The 12,128-nt window shown below is 49.2% G+C and overlaps 1 protein-coding gene across 1 annotated transcript in view; it reads right to left on the minus strand.

Annotated features, from left to right (window-relative positions):
* LOC144134264 (uncharacterized) overlaps positions 1-12,128 on the minus strand; it is a 75,188-nt gene that overhangs the window by 62,990 nt on the left and 70 nt on the right. The window contains exons 1-2 of the mRNA XM_077667236.1: positions 12,100-12,128; positions 2,799-2,908 (exon numbers count right to left, since the gene is read on the minus strand). The exon at positions 12,100-12,128 is cut by the window's right edge and continues 70 nt beyond it. The gene's annotated coding sequence lies outside the window, so the exon portion shown is untranslated. The remainder of the gene's footprint in view (positions 1-2,798; positions 2,909-12,099) is intronic.

Consider the following 12,128-nt stretch of genomic DNA (forward strand, 5'->3'; position numbering starts at 1 on the left):
TCTATGCGGTGGGGAATGACAGTGGCGCTTGTTTTGTTTGTGTGTTTGGTTGCAACCTCTCCTTTCCCAAATATTTGGCTGATCGAGGGAATTGCAGAGTTTTGGTTTTCCTTTCCCCGACTATTGTTTAGTCGATATTCTTTCCCCAATCTGTGACTAGTCGGCGGAAACCTTATTTTCCTTTCCGTAATTATTGATTAGTGAGGAGGGTCGATTGTTACCTTATTGGTTGTTCTCCCCGCTAAGGGCGGGGACAGAGGGGTTAAACGTATGCGCTCTGGGTTGAACCAGAGTTTATTTTATTGTCTTAATTTCACATTACTGTGATCCCTTTCGATGTTGTAATATAGTAATGTCTCTCTATTTGTCTCTCTGTGTTAAGTTTTTTGTCGATTTCGTTCCAACATCTCTATATTCCTTTGCTTTTCCAATGTTCCCTGTCTGCCATGCGCTGCCACTCAAGCCCTTTGAGGCTTTGGCAGGGCTGATTTTGGTGTACGGGAACTGACATGAATAAAAGTACTATCCATCTAACTATTCCTCTGATCAACGGTTTAGTCATGTTGTAAGTAGTTCTCTGCTTAATCGTTTCTTCTTGTTTTATTTATGTTGTAAATAGTTTAAGTTCTCCTTTTCTCGATTAAGGTGAATGTTTGCAAGTTAGAATCCACCACGTTATAAAGAAACCCCAGTTTCGTCATCAACAAGGTGTTTCTTTTCATCGCCACCTGAAGGGGAAACTCAACTGTGTCCGAATTATTTGGTTTTCCGAATTAGCGGGCGTCGGTATAGTATACGGTTTTGATGTACATTAAAACCTCGTGTGTGTAAGAAGGCAAGACTCATAGTATATTATGGTTTATGGGGGTTTAACGTCCCAAAGCGACTCAGGCTGAGAGACCCTGTAGTGAAGGGCTCCGGATAATTTCGGCCAAGCGTGGTTCTTTAACGTGAACTGACATCGTACAGCATACGGGCCTCTAGAATTTCGCCTCCATCGAAATTCTGCCGCCGCGGCCGGGATCGATCCCGCGTCTTTCGGGTCAGTAGCCGAGCGCCATCACCACTGTGCAACCGGGGCAGCTTTCATAGTATAGTATGAATGCATGGCACGGTGTGGGACGATACGGTACGGTACGAAACGATATGACATAGCATGACATCGTATGACATGGCACCCCACGGTACAATACGGTACGGTATCGTATAGTATATTTCAACGTCTTGAAGCTATTGCTATCACTTCTACGCCCAGAGGAGCGCGAGGTGGTTGGGGATGTTTGTTCCGCAGACCTTCGTACTTTTGTTTTCTTTAGACATCTGCAGGGAACGCATCCAAGACGTCCTATACCGCATCCAGAGCCACGTATTCAATAAATAGCGCACCCTGTAGCTATACATGGAGGCTGCGAACCTCCGGCACTGACCTGATCAAAAATTGAAATCAATTAACGCAGTCGCGTTTGCATCATACCACAATTTCCACACTGTTAAGGCGTCTAACCAATGTGTTTGCCGTCGTTCAGTGCATTCAACAGAACATATTGCAAAACCGCATCGCCAAAGCCATCGTTCACTGACATATCGCGACGCCACCGGAGGACCGGCTAACTCGGCGAAGGATGACGCAGCATTTTTGTATAGCTAAGGTGAGGTATAGTATGGTTGCGTTTTGGTTATCCGGTTTGTATCCGACACTTTGAACACAGGCACGCACACGAGGGCACGAGCGGAACCGTTTTACACCAACAGTGGCACGAAACGGTGTCCTGGGCCGTCTGCATATCGCAGTAGCAATCGCAGTAATGTGTCTGTAGTAACTGAAATTTCATGGTTGAAAATCACACGATGGTTTCTGAGGGGTGCCAGCAGTAGTGCTGAGCTCAGGGCAGGCGTCAATTGGCAAAAAAACATTGGTCAACAGCTCGCGTTTCCCACGGCTCGGCGGGCCCGCTCGTGCTCTGGACGGTCAGACACCTCGAAGCGCGCAGCCGGCTGGGCTGCTAGCTGCGAAGCCGGTCGGCTTCGGTGAATGAAGCCGCACGCAGCGCAGGAGATGGCGGAGCGTCGACTGACTGGATACAGCTCAACAATGAAGCGTAAAAGGCCTTTCAGAAGCAGGTACCCCAACTTCCAGCATTGACCTTCTATCATGACGTTGCAAGACAGCCGTCTCGTAGCTGCTGTCCTGACATCGCAAGCGCCTGGCGGCCACATCTCTGTTCTTTGAGCGGATGAACGGGAATGGCAGCACGCAGCGTTTTCTTTTCCCGGCTCCCTGAGGCTACGCAGTGAGCAGCCGTAACCGCCATGCCTAACGCATAAAAACACGCTCTCGGCGTAAAAGGGGCAAGAAGTGGCGTCGCTCCGTAAGGCTGTTGCCGATCCTGATGGGCATCATGCACGCATATGCGCCCGCACACTGCAACACAAGCTTCCTGCGTTTTTTGCGTACATGTTGGGGCGCAAAGTTGACTTACACGAAATGGGTCTGGCGTGAGAACGCGGAGTCGGCCCTGACCGGAACGCTGTATTCACAGCCCGCGGCTTTATGGTTGTTCCGACGAGCTGGCAAACGTTGCGCGCAAAACTTTGTATGAAAAAAAAATATATTTTTGAAGATGCGAAAGATAGTCTCAAGCTTTTCAGCATTTGCAAAAGCACAAAACGTACGCTTACAAAACGAGCCCGCACGTTTCCTCCCATGAAAACTATGTGCTGTAAGCGAACGCTGGTCACTCAAGGTGTGAGGCAAGTCGGTGGGCATACGCTGTAGATGAAATGCGCTCGTTGCTCACCTTTGCACCGCAAAATTTTTTTTTCTCCCTGGTAGGGGCAGGGGTGGCCGTGGTGGTGTTCGGGGTCCCACGGGGCGCCAGATAATCCGGACTGACTGAGGGCCACCCACCTGGAAGACCAGAGGCGTTCACTGTCAGCTGTTCACGTCGTATCAGTTTGTGTATCGGATGCAATAACCGGTACGTAACTTTGCTTTTAACCCGTTGCGCAACGCTTGGACCGCAAGCAGGCAGGCAGACAACTGTTGGCCGCCAGCATAGGGCGCAAGGCACTCTTAAGAAATACTCGTCGAAATTACCGTCAATGAACATGTCGTAGCAAAGGTAATATTTATCGACGTCAATGAAAGTATGACACTATATCACTGAGTTGCCCAAGCGGAGCGTCCAGCCCGTGTTTGGCAATCGTAAGCAGCACGTCACCGGCGCGCCCTCCGACGCATCGGTTGGCACTGCGGTCGTCATGAACCCCAAATAGTGAGTGCGCTCCCTATTAGAAACAACCCTGTTCCGCGTTCAGCTGCTGGCAATCAGGCGGGAGATCTGCCTTCAAGTTCAATCAAGATATTCCGTGCACGCCTCGCTACCGTCGACGGAGCCGGTCTGTTTTTACACTGGCCTGAGGTCAAAGTACAGCGACCAAGTTGAAAGTGAGCGTCAGCAAAGTCATGAAAATGACTGTACTGTCTATAATTCAGGATCTAGCTCAATTTGGCGCCAAGTGCCTTCACTGGCGACTGACGGCAGCCGATGGAGAACCTCATGACGGCGTCGTTTTGGTAAAGCCCAATAAATGACACTGGCAGAAGGGCGCGCAAGAAGCAGGCCTCATGTTTGGTTTTCCGTTCTTCCATGTTTTGGCGTAAAATTCAGTGTGCATGGTGAATTTTTGTGGTTTTATTTTTTACTCTCCGGAATTCGAGTATTCACGGAAAAATGACCGGGGAAGCCTCCCTGTGTTTCTTCACGATGCGAAAAACGTCTGAAGCCGCTGACACCATACAGAGAACATTACAGTATTCGCAGCGAGGCTAGCACCACATTGGATACGAACTGCATGCGCTGCTGAGCAGACAGTGTGGTAGCTCATTCCTGACCATCACCGATAAATTGCGTTAGCAAGGCATGCTTTCGACGCATGTCATAAGCACTAAACGTCGGAGTGCCTCAGGGGCCCGTATTATTTCCTCCGTCAATCCATTTAACCGTAAGGAACCTGCCGTCTGAACTCAACATATTAACAAACCTTCAACTCAACATGTACTGTGCTGCACTGACTCCCCATCGGACCAGAAAATAGGACGACTATTCACACCCACGCCACTGAATATCCATCACATGCTCCATCACTAAAACAGAGCACGCCACCACGAGCGCTGCACTCACATGCATAACGGTCGGTGCACTACCAATTAACAACAGGCCCGTGATTCGCCGCTCCAACCAAAATGTGGGCTTCATACTATAGCAGGGCGGAAAAGCGGGCGAGTTCCACCGCGTGCTCTCTCGAGCGTCAAAAGTGCCCGCCGCGTTGGCTCAGTGGTTATGGTGCTCGGCTAGTGACTCGAAAGACGCGGGTTCGATCCCAGCCGCGCGGTCACAGTGCGATGGAGACGAAATGTCAGAGGCCTTTGTACTGTGCAATGTGATTGCACGTTCAAAAAGCCCAGGCGGTCGAAATTACCCGGATTCCTCCACTATGGAGTCCCTCATAGTCATAGTCGCTTTGTGACGTCAAACGCCATAAACCAAGCGTCAGAAGAATCTTCGAAAAACAGAAATTATTCGCGCACGTAAGAAACGTAACAAAAAATATTCGTTCTGTTTTTCTGCCGAACTCAGATTTTCTTTGCGCAGGCAGCTTCACTTGCAAAAGCTTCTTGAAAAAATTCCATTGATGCGTGACTTTCTCAGTTCAAAGCCTGCATGGCCGAAACTAAAATAAGGCTGTTCAGATGCGACAAGGACTCGTAATTTTGTTGCGAAAAGCCTTACGCGACATCCCAGGTTTTTAAAACGCTTTGCTAGCGCGAGAAACGAGCCCCTAATTCCCTGGGTGACTTTGCATTCGAAAAGGTGGTGGTAGTAGTGGTTTTTTTATTAAAATAATAGTAAAAAGGAAGGAAAAGATTTTTGCTAGCCCCGGCATCAGCCATCGATACTGAAGCACCTGAGCTGGGGCAGCGGAAATAAAGGATAGCAGGCAGAATGGAGAACTTTAATGAAAGAGGTGATGGGACAGGAAGAGAGGATAGGGGGAGAAGTAACATATACAAACTATGTACACAATAAGAAATTTGTCCAGCTTGTGCGCGTGATTAGTTCATTTTAGAGGAATTAAATCACACATGCGCACAGCACTGTGTTGGCTACAACTGGAGTGGGGCGTCCAGTTATTAATCGTTGAAGGTAGAACTCGCGGAGCGGCATTCTAAAGGTGATTACGTTATTGAGGGCGTTCGATACCTGCCAGATGTTTAAATCCTCTGTGCTCACCAGCGCCTCTGCTATACGGAGCGTCAGATCGCACTCCATAATGAAGCCTAATCACTTAAGATAAACTTACTGCCGCTATCTGTAGTTTATCATCAAAAACATTCTGTGGAGCTGACGACCTTCCTGCTTTCATCGCTAAGATTTGTTGCAACATCCTGGCGCCTCTAATATCAGCAAGTCAGCTTTACTGCCACATGGAAGGAGGCTCTCGTGGTTTCGACCTTTAAGCCAGGAGTGAGTACTACTGGCGGAAGCTACTGGCTCGTCCCTCTTCTGCGTTCCTCTGCTAAGGCGTTGGTAGTGATTCACGCATTCGTGTCTCTCGTTTGTCTTCAAATACACCTTTCTTGACTATGAACACGTTCTCTAACAGGTCATTTTATTGAAACTAACCTTAATTTCTTGAGCAGTGTTGCTCCTATAGTCCCTTGCCATTAGGAGGCTGACGCCGTTTATTTTGATTGCAGCAAGACTTGAGACGTACAGGAATACTGAATCGTCCTTGAAAACTTGTCGCCTTGAGGCATCCATATCTCGAGCGCTAAAGACAAGAGAGAAGGAAAGCACACAATTCACACAACCGAGAACGCTGACTGGCAACTTGATTGCGAGATCTGACACGTGCCACTTTTCCGCCGGCACTAGTTGCTTCCGTGCATGTTTTTTGTGTTTTATTTCCTTTCTGGTAGCCAGCAAGTATAAAAGCTTCCTGGCTGTCCGATAAAATTCAGTTGTCAGTCAGCGTTCTATTGTGTCACTTGTATGTTTCTTTTGTTTCGTCTTTAGCGCTGTAGTTATGAAAGTTAAAAACCAACTCGCCCAGCATATTCTACTGTGGGCCTTAAGTCATTTGTAAATCATATAGCAGCTGGCTTACTATAGCTACCCCATGCTACTTTTGTAAATCACATTGTAGCTAGTTTGCTACCGACCTAAAAACGGCAGGATAAGACGGGTGACTAATGGTGGACAAAAATTCTCGTCCTTTCAGCGTAGCTTGGTTTTTGGGGAAAGGAAATGGCGCAGTATCTGTCTCATATACCGTTGGACACCTGGACCGTGCCGTAAGGGAAGGAATAAAGGAGGGAGTGAAAGAAGAAAGGGAGATAGAGATTCCGTAGTGGAGGGCTCCGGAATAATTTCGACCACCTTGGGATCTTTAACGTGCACTGACATCGCACAGCACAAGGGCGCCTTAGCGGTTGCCTCCATAAAAACGCAGCCGCCGTGGTCGGTTTCGAACCGGGGACTCCGGATCAGTAGCCGAGCGCCCTAACCACTGAGCCACCGCGGTGTCTGGGATTCCCCAGGTTCCAGAGGGATCCAACTTTTGGGCCTCTTCTGATGAACCTCTACGACCTCTACGGTGGGATTGCTCATTCGCAGACTTCGCTCTACGCTAACGACTTAAATATATTAGGATATGTCTGTTTCTCCCCGACTGCAGGTTGATCCAAGAGTATGAGCACTCCGTCCACGGGCGGTGTAAGGCACATAGGTTGAACCCAATCGCGAAAGGAAAGCAGGCTGTAATTATATCGTTCACACGCAAGAGCAATGCGATTGTGTTGTTCTACACTCTCAACAATGACGCCATTACGGGTGTAACTGTTTTCGTGACTTAGGTGTCCAGCTGGATGCCAAGTTTCAATTTTTCGCTCACATTCTGGAGTTAAAGAGCAGATGTTAGGCGTGGTGACAAGCGCTCCCAGTCTTACCCGATATATAACATGCTATGTAGCTTTCTGCCGCAGCCTTGTGCTCCCTATAGACGTTCCTCCGGTGTCTGAAGACACTATCTGCCCATCTTGCCTACTCCTCGTGAATGTGCAGAAGGCGCGTCATGGCTTTTCCTAACTGCTTGTCCGCCTTTGAAAACATTTGCAGTGCTACCCTGCGCGGCCTGGGACTAGACACTTTCGCAGAGTAGACGGCGGTCGCGGCACCTTGTTTTCCTGTACAAATACATTTATGGACACATCAACTGTGTACGCACCTAGCGTCCATGGTAGGCCTCACGAGTATGAATAGACCCAAAGACCAAGACGAGTATTTGACGTCGCTTCGTCCAACCTCAGCCCCATTGTGAGAATGATGTTTTTAACAAACAACTAATGCATTTTTAATGCCTTCGTGCCTTAGGGTTCAATAAATGAAAATGAAATGAAACTACTATATGGGATGGCATCTCACCTAGAATGTGTTTCATGGGACGTTAATTGCTTTCAAGCTAGGCTTGCAGAGTCTACTGGGCTTCAGCATTTGTTCACTTTTTCCAAGTCGTTCCGTTAATTTCTTCTTTACTCTATGCATATCTGTCTTTAGGTTCTTGGTACGGTGTGCTGGCGTGGCTTGTTAAATTTGTGCACACCGGAAAAATAAAAAGCTATAAGTTCCGTCTCACTAATTCTCGGTTTGGCTTGTGCGGGTTTAACATCCCGAATTGACTGAGGCTATCAGGGACGCCGTAGAGAAAGGCTCCAGAATTTACCACCCTGGGTTCTTTAACGTGCACTGTCATCGCACAGTACACGGGCCTCTAGAATTTCGCCTCCATCGAAATTCGACCTCCGCGGCCGCGATCGAACCCCCATCTTTCGGGTGAGCAGCTGAGTGCCATAACCACTGAGCCACCGTGGCGGCTACTAACTGCCGACACCAGTCAGAGCTACCAGAATGTTGGCGTAAATCACAAACTTGGACAAAGAGAAGTCCTATTGTCGAAACGTTGGAAAGCGTTCTGAGGGCTTCCCCTCCCTTGTTCAATTTGGGATCACACTTGGGCTTATACATATGGCGCATTATGTGTACAAATTATATGGCACCAAACAGCCCCACCGGGCACACACAGAGGTTCACAAAGCAAGAAAAGCAGAAATCAGAAAGAGTCACACAAGCGTGACATGTACACGCACTGCGCTGCACATGTAAAGCTTTCTCCGTCAGTATTCCGTAAATCTCACTCTCACCTACGGGGTAGCGCTAGTGGCTCTTGCCCGTTGAGCAAAGCTACCGGCCTTAATTATGAAGTTACGACTGTAGAAACATGGTTACTCTACCTAACACCCCGCGGCTGGAGGTATGTGTATTTTAAACGCCATTTTATTCACAATCTGTGTCAGTTATATTCTGTGACTTTATATCAGAGCTAAGGGAACGGTTACTAACCAGGTACTGACTTAGTGGCCATAGGTAGTAAAGAAGGTATGAATGGCTTACTTTTACTAACTTGAAGAGGATAGTAAATGGTAAAGTAATAAACCACAGCCAGAGTTAGTGACTGCTTTACTTGCTACCATTTTACTACCCTTTTAACGCGACAGCGTTAAGGAGCTCGGGCCGCAGAAAAGCCAGAATCATCGGCCGTGAGCGAAAAATCCCTCCTCCTCCTCCTCGCAATGTACGCCCGTGCCCCAACAGAGAGCGCGCGACGGCAGCGCAAGGAAAGGAATAAGGGACGCCTGTCACATATTTCGCCGGACAACCCGGATCGCGCCGCAAGGGAAAGAAAATGAAATGAAAATTGGTTTTAAGGAAAGGAAATGAGGCCGCCTCACATATCTCTGTGGACACCCGAACCGCCCCGTAAGGAAAGGAAAATGAAATGAAAATTGATTTTAAGGAAAGGAAGTGACGCGTCTGACGTATCTCTCGTTCGGGCGCAGAGGGGCCGTGCGGGCGCGCGGGAATCACGGGGTGAGTGGCGAACAACGCAGCGCACATTCAAAGCGCGTTCACCACGAAGCTTGCGGCTTGCTGCCCGTCCGTTCGGTGCGGAAGCTATGCTGGCGTTCGTGGCATCGGGTTTGTCGAGAACGATGTCCCGACGAACGACGACTGCTACGTGAGTCCGCGCGTTTTGGCAAGGCGCCTGGCAGCGCTTCTACGTGGTTTGCCGCTCCGCGCGTCCGTTTCACCGTACGTAGCAGAGCGATTTGTCTAACGGGCAAGGCGTTGCGCCGAACTAGCGATATGGCGTTCCGTGGAGTCCCTGGCAGTGCCGCAACACGGTGTCGTGTTCCACTTTTAAAGGCGAAGCTTAAGCGTCCTTTATTTTTTTAAGTGTTATGGCCACATCTTAAGTGTTGTATTTCCTGCCCCAAGCAGTAAAGACGGGATGCTGATCACTGCTTAGCCGTGGGCTTCTGTGGCCTAATTGTCCCACTCATCCCAAATGGCTGCTACTTTCTCGGAGACACGTTCATAGCCGGTGTCCCTGCGGACCTTTAAACCGCTTCTTCACCACTTAGAGCGCAGGAGCCATGCCCCTGAATGCGTCCCACTCCTGGCCCAGCTCCGAAAGAACGGCGCCTCATGACTACTGATGGAGCTTCTGGGCCTATCGCCCACCCCTGTCTGTCATGCAGCTGAGCCTTCAGCACACACACACACCTGACACACACCTGACAACAGCCAGCTTGCCTGGAATGGTCTCCACGAAGCGCCACACTCCGTCATCAGGTAGGAGCCGTCTACAGCGAAAACCTCGCGGATTGTCATCTACAAGGTCGGCTGCGTTTTGTACAGCGGAAGCTCTGCTGCAGCGGCCTGGCCGTGCACAGGTAGTGCAGTCTGCCTACTCCTCCACCGTGGTCGAACTAGCTTATTTTGTGGCTGCATCGAGCCAAAACACACGCTGTTTCAAGAAGCTTGCAGGGAAAGCAACTTCTCCAGAGCATAGCTCTTCGAAGTCGCCAAAATTTGGCGGGCTTAAGGTATTGCGTTTCTGAGTTTCTGGAAACTGATATCGCTATTAATTACGGTGCGCTGCACGCCTCTCAATAACTAAGGAGCCTAACAGTAATAGTGAAAAAGTTAACTATTCAATATTACTTGGCCAGCCTACTAGTTGGCATGTCCTAGTTGTTTCACGATGTGCTACACCACTGACAATGCTATGCGGAAAAAAAGCACTCTTCTAACTCAAAAAGCATATTTTAGTGAGCGAACTGCTCACCATGGCCGGTGACAGAAAAATTAATGATTGGCCGCTCGGGACGACCAACCTGAGCCGAACAAGGCCCACTGGAGCACCTTACGCACTGATTCGAATGTTGTAAACGTTATCTTGCATTACGTTTTAGTGTTACTGACGCAGGCACCCATAGATATTCATTTCACTTTACGCGGTGCGCATGCCGAATGCCATCGATGGTACACTCGTAGTCATTGTTTTTTCGCGCCTGGCTGTAAGACCGCAATAAGAACAGTGAAAAAAAATACGTATAAACCTGAATAATTTTCCCGCCTGTCGCCGATCCCCGGGCTGATGCCCTAATTCGCAAATTCCGTTTTACTTGGTCGCGTGGTGCGACCTTGCGACACTCGCAGACGCGAATGGATCGTCACTACACAGCTTGCCTGCGTGGCAGGAAAGTGTGGAGAGATTGTGGGTTGCCGACGCCTGCCCGATCGTTACTATGACGTCTACGGTGCGCCCGTCGCGATAATGCGCTGTCTGTGTGTGGATGCTTACCTTCTTTGTGCTCTGTGGTAGCAGAGCGCAACACACTAAGGGAGATGCACACAACTGGGGCTGACATAAACATTAACTTTTTTACTCGAAGCACGCGCACTCAAATGCCATCAAACACGTGGAACATCATCACAAGAATCAAATGCTTCAATACCAAAAAAGAAAACAAAAATTTGCTGCGGTTTAACTACTGCTGTGGCTGAACCTGGTCAGAGAGAGAAAGCTGTGGCGTGAACGCTGCGGCCTATTGCTGCAGTGCCACGTGTCTGCCACAACGTTGTAAGCGCTAATGAATGCAGCCCACACCTCTCTCTCACCACCGCCACGCACCTCAAAGCGCGATTGAGGCGTTCATTGTCTCAGGGAGCCAGATATACGCCTTAATTTCCTCAAAATCATCGGAGTCTATCTAGAACGTTGTCAATTATACTCCAACGGCAATGAACACAATGAACGCCGACGGCCTATAGAAATAGAGGCGAGCGCTCGGTTTCAGCGGCGGCGGCTGAGTGGCGTCATATATAGCTGTCGCGCGGTTTCTCCTCGGTTCGAGGTAAAACTCGGGTACACGGCGAAGAAGCTACGGAGGGCAGTAGTAAAGCTTTCGCTTTAAAAATGTCAGTCGATTTAGGTAATTAGGCCAAATGCGGATATGTGCTTTAGTAAGACGTTAATTGTCGGTTGGAGGTATACGACCTATTAGTTTGTACGAGGCTGCCGCCTAAATACCAGCCCAACTTGTTCCGCTTAGCTCTGCGCAAGAATAATTTGAAAAAGCATTTTCCTCCGCTGCTGCTCATTCCGCTTAGCTCGACGCGCATAGGGGCGATGCCGCCTAATTAGCGCCCCATGTTTTCTCCTGGCTACCACCGGCGACACCTTGGCAAGTAAGCCACCCCGTGGGCAGATAAGCAGTGGAACAAAGCAGGTACTATGGCAGGTCTTGCCATCGGTGGGTCTTGGGTTGGGTTGCGACCCAGGTTGCTCTTCCCGAGCAGCCGCTCACGAATAAATGGGCTGCCGCCTGACACGGTTGGCAGGTTAGGCGGCCTGCCACTAAACCGGCTTCGGACAAACAGACTGACAAACACACAACGCCAAAATGCGGGTAATGGCCACTATAAATGCTAGCACACTAAACTAAAAAGTGACCAGCACCGAATCAACCAGGGCCAGTTTAGTTCAGTTCTTGAGATCTTTCGAGTGCAGCGTTCCTTTAAGCTGACGCGTAACTGCATAGACCATATTTTTTGTGCCCGTGTCGCGCTGCGTTTTCGTCCAGCATGAATCCGTGACAATTCGCCCAGTTTTTCATCCTCGTGATCTTACCTGGGCCCGCAGCTGTTGGTGTGCCCTGA

The sequence above is a fragment of the Amblyomma americanum genome, chromosome 1, assembly GCF_052857255.1.
Source record: "Amblyomma americanum isolate KBUSLIRL-KWMA chromosome 1, ASM5285725v1, whole genome shotgun sequence".
In the NCBI taxonomy this organism is placed as follows: Eukaryota; Metazoa; Arthropoda; class Arachnida; order Ixodida; family Ixodidae; genus Amblyomma; species Amblyomma americanum.